Raw genomic sequence first — 9,451 nt, forward strand, 5'->3', positions numbered from 1 at the left:
TTTTCACAGAATTTTTCCTGCATGCCCACCACTCCAAGTTTCAACAGACAAGGCTAACTCAGTTCACTAGACAAGCAAGCACTTAAACTGAGAAGGCAGTGATAAACACAGGAAGTTATTTCACCCTGGGAATATTCCGGAAACCAACTTTGAATAATTGCTTCATGTTCAGTTGGACACAAGTTCACTCCCAGGTTGACTCACGTATGTAAATGCTCCTGACTACCGTCTGACTGCATCGTACACACACCCCTACCTTTCCAAAATGCTAACTACGCAGCATAAATCGGCCACTCCTGATTCAGAGCCCTGAGTCCTTCGTCATCAACCTGGGCTCCTGCCTTTGTCTCCTACCCTCATCCAGTCCAACAGCAAACCCCACCCTCTCCATCTTCCAAATAGATCCAGAATCTGGTCACTCTTCACCATCCTGCAGCAGCACCTCGGTCAAATTCCAGTCATCGCTGAGCTGCGCGACAGCAACAGCCTCCAAACTCCTCTCCCCGTTTCCTCCATTGGAAGGCTTGGAGCTGATCTGACTTAAATTTTAAAAGACTCATTCTGGCCGCTGTGTGGAGGGCACACTGGAAGCTCACCTCTTTCTCTGGACCAATTTCTATCTGCTTTTTTCCTTCACATCTAAAATAGGTGCTCCCCAAGGATTTGGCTCCTGATCATATATATATGTATATTTGTGATGGAGTCTCACTCTGTCACCTAGGCTGGAGTGCAGCGATCTCGGTTCACTGTAACCTGTGCCTCCCGGGTTCAAGTGATTCTCCTGCCTCAGCCGTCTGAGTAGCTGGGGCTACAGGTGTGCACCACCATGCCCGGCTAATTTTTGTATTTTTAGTAGAGATGGGGTTTTGCCATGTTGGCCAGCTGGTTTTGAACGCCTGACCTCAGGTAATCCACCTGCCTCGGCCTCCCAAAGTGCTGAGATTACAGGCGTGAGCCACTGTGCCTGGCCACTAATCCAATATTTTATAAAGCCTGTGAAGAGGATGACTAATTCGTGGAATCACAGGTTTTAATAAGTTCAGGGGTACTGGACTCAGCAACTTGCAACTGGTTATTTACTGCAGGGATTCTCAGAGCCTTTAATATCCGCACGTGTCCTGGGGTTCCTCAAGAGAAAGACAACAGCGGGTGTTTTCAAACCATGCTGTTGTCTCAGATTCCTCCAGGGCTTGCTCCCTTTGTCCTTCAGGTTCATGCTCCACGTCACCTCCTCAGAGAAGCTGTCGCTGGCTATCCATCACATCCTGTTCCCTTTCCCTGATTTAGTATTTTGGGATATGTAGCATATATCAACATTAATAAAACTATATCTCTTTTTTCCTATTCATTACTATTATTTTTGCTTATGTAACCTCTTGAATCACCTTTGCTCATTGGTTTCTGCTACTTAGAGTCAGTAACCCAGAATCTATTAATATAACCTTCAGGAGTGTGCACGACGAAGTTATATTCTGTCCTGCTTAGCCTTCAGTGGTCACACGTTTTTTGTTTTCTGTTAGACAAAACAAAACACCCAAAAACGTGTGACCACTGAAGGTCAAACGTGTGACCTTGCTCTGTCACCCAGGCTGGAGTGTAGTGGTGCCATCTCAGTTCCCTGCAACCTCTGCCTCCCAGTCTCAAGCAATCCTACCATCTCAGCCTCCTGAGTAGCTGGGACTAAAGGCACACACCACCATGCCCAGCTAATTTTTTTTGCATTTTTTTTTTTTTTTGTAGACTGAGTTTTTGGTCTTGTTGCACAGGCTGGAGTGCAATGGTGGGATCTCAGCTCACTGCAACCTCCTCCTCCTGGGTTCAAGCAATTCTCCTGCCTCAGCCTCCCAAGTAACTGGGATTACCAACCAAGCCTGGCTAATTTTGTATTTTTAATAGAGACGGGGTTTCTCCATGTTGGCCAGGCTGGTCTTGAACTCCCAACCTCAGGTGATCTGCCCACCTCGGCCTCCCAAAGTATTAGGATTACAGGCGTAAGCCACCATGCAGGGCCTTTTTTTGTATCTGTAGTAGAGATGGGGTTTTGCCATGTTGCCCAGTCTGGTTTCAAACTCCTGAGCTCAAGCAGTCTGCCCACCTTGGTCTCCCAAAGTATAGGATTACAGGCGTGAGCCACCGTGCCTGGCCTTTATTTATTTATTTATTTTTTGTTTATTATCTGACTTTCCCTACTAGACCGTAAGCTCCAGGAGAGCAAGAACGTTGTCTGTCTTGCTCTCTGTGCATCTTCAGTTTCTAGAACAGCACCTAACATGTGGTAGGTTCACTCATTAAATCCTTGTTGAATGGACACAGGTGCGTTAATTTTCTATCATTACGTGGCAAATCACCGCAGAGTTAGCCACTTAAAACAATACCCATTTACTATCTCACAGTTTGAGACTCTGGGTATAAGTTAGCTGGGTCCTTTGCTTTGAGTCTCACTAGGCTGAAATCAACATATTGGTCAGAGCTGTAATCTCATTTGAGGCCTGAGTCCTCTTCTGAGCTCACCAGTTTTTGACAGAATTCAGTTCCTGGCAGTTGCAGGACTGAGGAACTCAGCTCCTAGAGCTCCTAGTTGGCTGCTATGCTGTTCTCTCCACAGTATGGCGGTTTGCATTGTGTCCCATACAAGGCCATGGGACAACATCTGCTGCTGCTTCCCTAGTTCCTTTTAAGGGATCACCTGATTAAACCAGGCCCACCCAGGATAATCTTCCTCTTGATTAAATCAAAGTCAACTGACTGGGGAGCTTAGATACAACATTCTTTTACCTTTGTCATCTAACTTAATCATAGTAGTGACAGCTCATCAATTCAAAGGTCCAGCCAATGTTCCAGGTTACGGGATTATGGATACCACGTACACCAGGTCAAGGAGGGGACAATCTTGGGGACCACTTTAGAATTCTGCCTACCAGATTGTGAAGCTTTAGATCCCTTAGAATACCTTATAGGATTGGTGGTCCTCTGGGAAATGCTTTGAGAAATGTGCTTTCTCTTCCTCAATTCATCAACCTCATTTCTTAAACTAGAGAGCATATCTGCAGAGAGCTCTGGGGGCTGAGCAGGTAAGAAGAGTTCTGTGGGGATTGTGTAAAAGTGAGACTAAGCCCCAGCAAAGGGGGAGGGTCATTTGGTGTCCTAGATTTTGTCCATGATCCTTCAACTGCCAATGTTTCAAGAGAACATGGAAATCTGAATTTGCATATGCATTTTTCTGGTATTTAAATCTTGGAAACAAATTCAAGTTTTAGCAGAATGCGTTGCCTCTTCCCCGAAGAAACATGATTGTAGGCTGTACTGGGGAGGCTGCATTTGACAATTGTGCTGAAATGATCGCTGTCTTTTGAAGGCTACGGCATCCATATCTTTGACTTGAAACTCTTCTCTGAGGGGTCATTTACATTTCTACTTGCTTGCATGGTGGAAATGTTTCTTGCGCTCAGAACAGAAAGTCCACTCACAGTTTCATCATATTTTTACTCCCTCCTCATAGTCACATGTCCTTCCTGGTGGGGTTAAGGGTTTTCACATACACCTGTTCAACCAACCTCAGACAGACCTCAGTGATGTTTATGACTTGTTCTGTCTCTGTGACTTTCCTAACATCCAACTATCATAGGGCGAAAAAATCTCTCTTAGAAAAGCTGCTTGAAGCCCTCTCTCTTGGGCAGGAGGGCAGGAGGATTTATTTACAGAGAAAGTTTGCTTTTTCCTTGGAAAATCATGCTAATAGAACTTGAATTACAGAATTTAAAGCCTGTCAGGGAGAAAGTGACAAATTAACCTCCTGGAGGAGAAATGGAAAAATATGTCTTACGAATGATCAGATTCTGTGCCTTCCCTGCCGAAAATGTTCTAGCATCTTCCTATCATGTTCAGGCTACAATCCAGGTCTTACCATCCTGGTTACAAGGCCTTTCTGGTTTCTGACAGCCTGTCCAATATTATCCAAGAGCATACAAGCTCTTTTCAATGTGTCAAATGTGCATTCACCTTAGGGATTGTGCAGTACCTCTTCAAGCCCTAAGGTTGTGCAGTACTTGTGCAGTACCTTTTGTCTGGAATGCTTTTCTTCCTCATATTTGCATGATTCACTCCCCATTCTATGGAACTCTCTGGTCAAATGTCATCTTAAAAGAGCCTTTCCCTGATCAACCCAACTAAATTCACATGGCCTTTACTCTGTATCACTCTGTATTACTCTGCTTTTTCATTTACTAATAGCATATTCCACTTTTTGACATCTTATCACTAGTGGTTTGTTTACTGCCTGTTTCCTATACCAAACTATAAGCTCCTTGAAGGGAAGAACTTTGTTTTGTTCACTTCTTTATTCTAAGAAATTAGAACAGTGCCTGATCCACAGCATAGATTCTCAGTAAATATTTATTGAATGAATGAATGAATGCAAAGATGGATGAACAAATGAATGGTAGTTAATCTGACAATAAGAGGTGTTGCATCTCTGCAAAGAGATGTTTTGTTGTACATTTGTTTTATTTTCATAACTGTCTTCTCTTATCTTTATTATCTCCCTGTTTCTAATTTTTCTAGGTTTGATTGCTTTTATTTTTCTAAGTTCTTAGGTCATTGATTTTCTTCCTCTCTTGTTATCTAATATGTGTATTTAAAGATAAACATTTCCCTATAAGCACAGCTTTAGCTGAATGCTACATTTTGATATGTCAAATAAATATTTTCTAATTTCTACTGTGATTTCTCTTAAATCATGAGCTATTTGAATTGTTTTGCCTAATTTCCAATTACGTAGACATTTTCTTATCCTTATTGATTTCTAGCTAATTCTACTGCAGTCAGAGAACATATTGTGTGCTTCAGCATCTGAAGTTTGTTGAGACCTACTCCATAGTCCAGCATGTGACAACTTTTGTTAAATGTTCCATGTGCACCTAGAAAAAGAAGATGCACTGGGCAGTTACTGGTTGATTTGTTCTACAAATGTCAGTTAGGCCAAGTGTGTAAATAGTGCTGGTCAAAATTTCTCCATTCTTACTGACTTATTATCTTTTTGTTTGTCAGTTGCTGATAGAAATATGTTAAAGCCTACCTCTATAATTGTGGATTTATATCTCCTTTTAGATCTGGCAGTTTCTGCTTTATGTATATTGAAGCTATTCTAGTAGCTACTGTAGATTTAGAATTGCTTTTTCTGGTAGGACTGACTCTTTTCGTTATTGTAAGATAATCCTCTTTATCTTTTATGTTGCCTCTTTTCTTAAAGTGTATTCCATCTGATACTAGAATAGCTACACTAGTTTTCTTTCGATTAGTATGTTCATGAAATATCTGTTTCTATCTTTATTTGCATCTTTTCTGTGTGCTTATATTTAGGTCTTATCTCTTGTAAGAAGATTATATTTGGGTTTTTGTTTTTTTATTTAGCATACACTCTATCTGTCTTTTAATTGGAATATTTAGTCTATTTACACGTAAAGTAATTATTAGTATAGTACTATCAGGATATTAATATATTATTGTTTTAATTAGTCTCAACTTTTACAAGTTCCCCATTTTCTCCTTTCTGACCTTTTAAATTAATGAAGTCTTTTTTCAATCATTGTGCTTCTCCTATTAGCTTGTTTTTTTCTATATTTTTTATTACCTTATAGATTACAATGATAATTCCTGACTTATCAGGATCTAATAAAATTAGTATATTTGCTAGCTCTCAGGCAATAAAAGAATTTGGAACATGTTTAGTACCTTTTTTTTTTCCTTGACTATTTTTGTGTTATTGCTACCATGTATTTTAACTCTACATATATCGTATTTTATTTTATATTTTATTTCTTTTTGAGATAGTCTTGCTCTGTTGCTCAGGCTGGAGTGTAGTGGCACAGTCTTGGTTCGCTGCAACCTCTGCCTCCTAGGTTCAAGTGATTCTCCTGCCTCAGCCTCCCGAGTAGCTGGGACTACTACTGTGCCACCATGCCCGGCTAATTTTTGTATTTTTAGTAGAGATGGGGTTTCACTGTGTTGGCTAGGCTGGTCTCAAACTCCTGACCTGAAGGGATCCACTCACTTTGGCCTCCCAAAGTGCTGGAATTACAGGTGTGAGCCACCACACCTGGCCTTCTATATATATTTTAAATCCCAGAAGACATTATTATGATCTTTTAACATAGTTGGTATTTGTTCAGATTTACCGACACATTTATCCTTCTGTTGCTTTTAATTCTTTCCTACGTTTTTATTCTTCCATCTGAGATCATTTTATTTTTTTCTTAAAGGGTATCTTTTAGTATTTCTTTTAGTAAGGATCTGCTGGTAATACAGTAACTTAGTTTTTGTTTATCTGAAAACATAGTTATCTTCAATTTTGATAGCTATTTCTTACTAGGTGTAGAACTATAGGTTGCCAGGGGTTTTTTCAACCCCTTATTTTTTTTCTTTCTTCTTTTCTTTTTCTTTTCCATCTTATCTTTTTTTTTTTTTTTAAGGAGTTTGTCCTAAGACTTTCATTAGTTCTGCTGAAAAGTCAACTGTCAGTCTTATTGTTGCTTTCAATTGAAGTGGAGCGCTGTATCTCTCTTTTAGGATGCCTTCAAGGTTTTTGTCTAGCTTTTATATTTGTACTCAGTAGGTAAGACAGTCTGCAATTATGTGGCCATTTTCCCAAGATAAATTTTACATATTAAATGGCTTTGGTTTTCCACAGATGATGTTAGAGACAGCAGGTAGAGGTAGAGGGAATGAAGGGAGATCAAATCAAGAAAGGTTAAGCTAGAGGAAGTAGCTTCACCTAAGGTGAGTAGACCCTAGACAATCGGCAGAATGCTGGGCCAAAGGAAAGACACAGGGGGCAGGATGGCATTTTCTGAAGATAAATGACCCCAGAAATTCAGACACTGTGATATCCAATATTCATTTTATGTCTCTATTGTGTTGTATTTCCCTTAAGTAAGTGAGTCCAGAGAGGATAATCAGCTTGTCCATCAAACAGCCAGTCAGAGGGACAGGCTGACATTCAAACTCATGCTAGTAGACTCTAGATCCCACACTTTTAGCCACCGAACTATATTAAAGATCAGAGGCTTTTACACTTTTCTTATGACAAATCATAACAAGAAATACATTTTGAATCTATACACATACATTAGCAATCAAAACAAATCTTCCACTAATAAATGTTGCCCACATTACCCGTGATGCACCATGAGATTTCTACTGTGTTCTTTTCTATTCCATTCTGTTCCATTCCATTTCATTTGCTGGATCAACGTAAGTGGGTTGGGCCCTGGCTTCAAATAAAAACCACTGCTAAAGACAGGAACTTACCTTAAAGGTTAAAAAAAGGACATAACTCTGATTAGCCAAGAAAAACTCAGAAAGTGAGAAGGAAGGGCAAAAACAAAACAAAACAAAAAACTTCTTTTTGTCTTTCAGGAATTTTAATAATAAAACAGCTTTGGATCACCTATTTTAGATTCTTCTAGTAGACAGCCCCCAGTAGATTCTTTAACTTTCCAAATGGCATTGAAAAAGCAAGGAAGTTAATTTTACCTCTTTGGGAGGCCGTCTCAGTCCTATCTATCCATTGGAGGGCAGGGCAGCCACTCAATAAATGTCTGTTGCATGAGTCAAGCAGAGGGTCAGACCAGGGTGTCTCAGAGCCCTCCCTGCTCTTCTATTCTCTAGTAAGCCACTGAATGAAGAAGGCTGCCACATTTTTCTCTGGGTCAATATCAACAGCAAAACAATATCCCAGAACGGTCATTTCTGGGACAATAAACAGTTTTCCAGAGCTGCTATCTTAGGCCTCTCTGCCACAGAGGGATTAAAGAGAAATGCACCCCCGCCCCCCCACCCAGAGTTTCCTGTCCTGTCTTGCGGTTGACTTAAAACATTTTCAACTCCCGCCTCCCCCTTTCTCACCATCTCTCTTCATGGTTAAAGAGGTTATAAATTTGCAAAGGAAATGATTAAGCAAATCCAGAGATCTTGGCCATGGGACCTGATTTTTCAAGGCCTTAGTTTTTGAAAGCTGAAGAAATCTGTCCACTGAAGGATTTGCACATGAGTTTTTTAGTCTTAGGGCTGGGGCATAGTTTCCTGTTTTTGTATTCTCAAAACTGTTAAGCTACTTGTGAACAACTGGCCAGCAAAGATAGGGAGGGGGCAGGCGATGCGGAGAGAGTGTTACGAGCCCAGAGGGGAGGAGAAAGGCTGTTTCTCCTCAGTTCTCACAGAACCTCTATGAAAATAGAAAGATTGATTGATTTATTTTTTTAAAGACAGTGAAGTAGAGACAAGGGGTAGATTCTTGACATTGAAGTTGGAGGTGTGAGTGATAAAGAGGAGAAGGAAGTTTTAGCAGGAACTTGAGAAAGCTGATTGATACTCAAAGAACAGTATGTCTCCATGAGCATGAACATTTATTAGACACTAATGTTGTGCTTTGCATGGAATACATCATTAAATGCCCACAGCAACTCAGTGAGGTGGATTCTGCTAGTGTCTCCACTTTTTGGATGTGAAAGTGAAGCTCGAAAAAATTAAGGAACTTGCTCAAAGCCATGTGGCTAGCAAGTAGCACCACTGGGATTCCAACCAAGGCCGTTTGGACCCAGAGCCTGTGTTCATAGCTACCGCTCTCTTCTGAAGATAAAGGAGGAGACAAGGATGTCAGCATGACCGTAGCATACATGTTCATTTATAGAGAGCCAGGGAAGGGGGTGGGACCTGAATCAAGGTTGCCCCTTCCCCCTCCCCTCCCCTTTCCTTCTCTTTTTCCTCCTCTTAAAGCCACCAACTGTGCTAGGTATTTGTCTGTTTACTCTTAGATCATTTTTCCAAGTTTCTCTTCAAACTGCATTTCCCAGGTTCCTTTACCAACTGGCTTCTGGTTAGGTTCAGCCAATGGGCAGCACTGACACGTATTTTTCCTGCCTCCTCCCTCCAAACAACAATAAAGGTACTGCTTGCAGAAACTTCCATCTGGTTCCAGCTACCCTCAAGCAGCCTCACCCCCATCCACATGGGGTTCTACTTCCCACAGGGTGCCCGGGTTCCCTGGCTCCAGCAGCATCACCTCTTCCCTTTGGCTATCTGTCTCTAGAGGCAGTTCTGTTTGTAGCCTATTTCTATGTCTAATCTCTGGGTGTCTGTTCAACATGCTTGTCTTTGCAACTCTTCCAGCACCTTTAAAACTAGCGCCCATATTAATGTCCTTCTATTCAGCTCCTTGTCATGGGATAGATGTTCCCGAGAAAACCCTAAGACACAGATTTTTTTTTGTTTTTGAAACGAAGTCTCGCTCTTGTCCCCCAGGCTGGAGTGTGATAGCGCAGTCTTGGCTCACTGCAACATCTGCCTCCCAGGTTCAAGCAATTCTCCTGCCTCAGCCCATCCCCCCCGCCCCCCCTCGAGTAGCTGGGAATATAGGCGCCTGCCACCACGCCTGGCTAATTTTTTTTTTTTTTTT

This window comes from Mandrillus leucophaeus, unplaced genomic scaffold, assembly GCF_000951045.1.
Source record: "Mandrillus leucophaeus isolate KB7577 unplaced genomic scaffold, Mleu.le_1.0 Scaffold19, whole genome shotgun sequence".
Lineage (NCBI taxonomy): Eukaryota > Metazoa > Chordata > Mammalia > Primates > Cercopithecidae > Mandrillus > Mandrillus leucophaeus.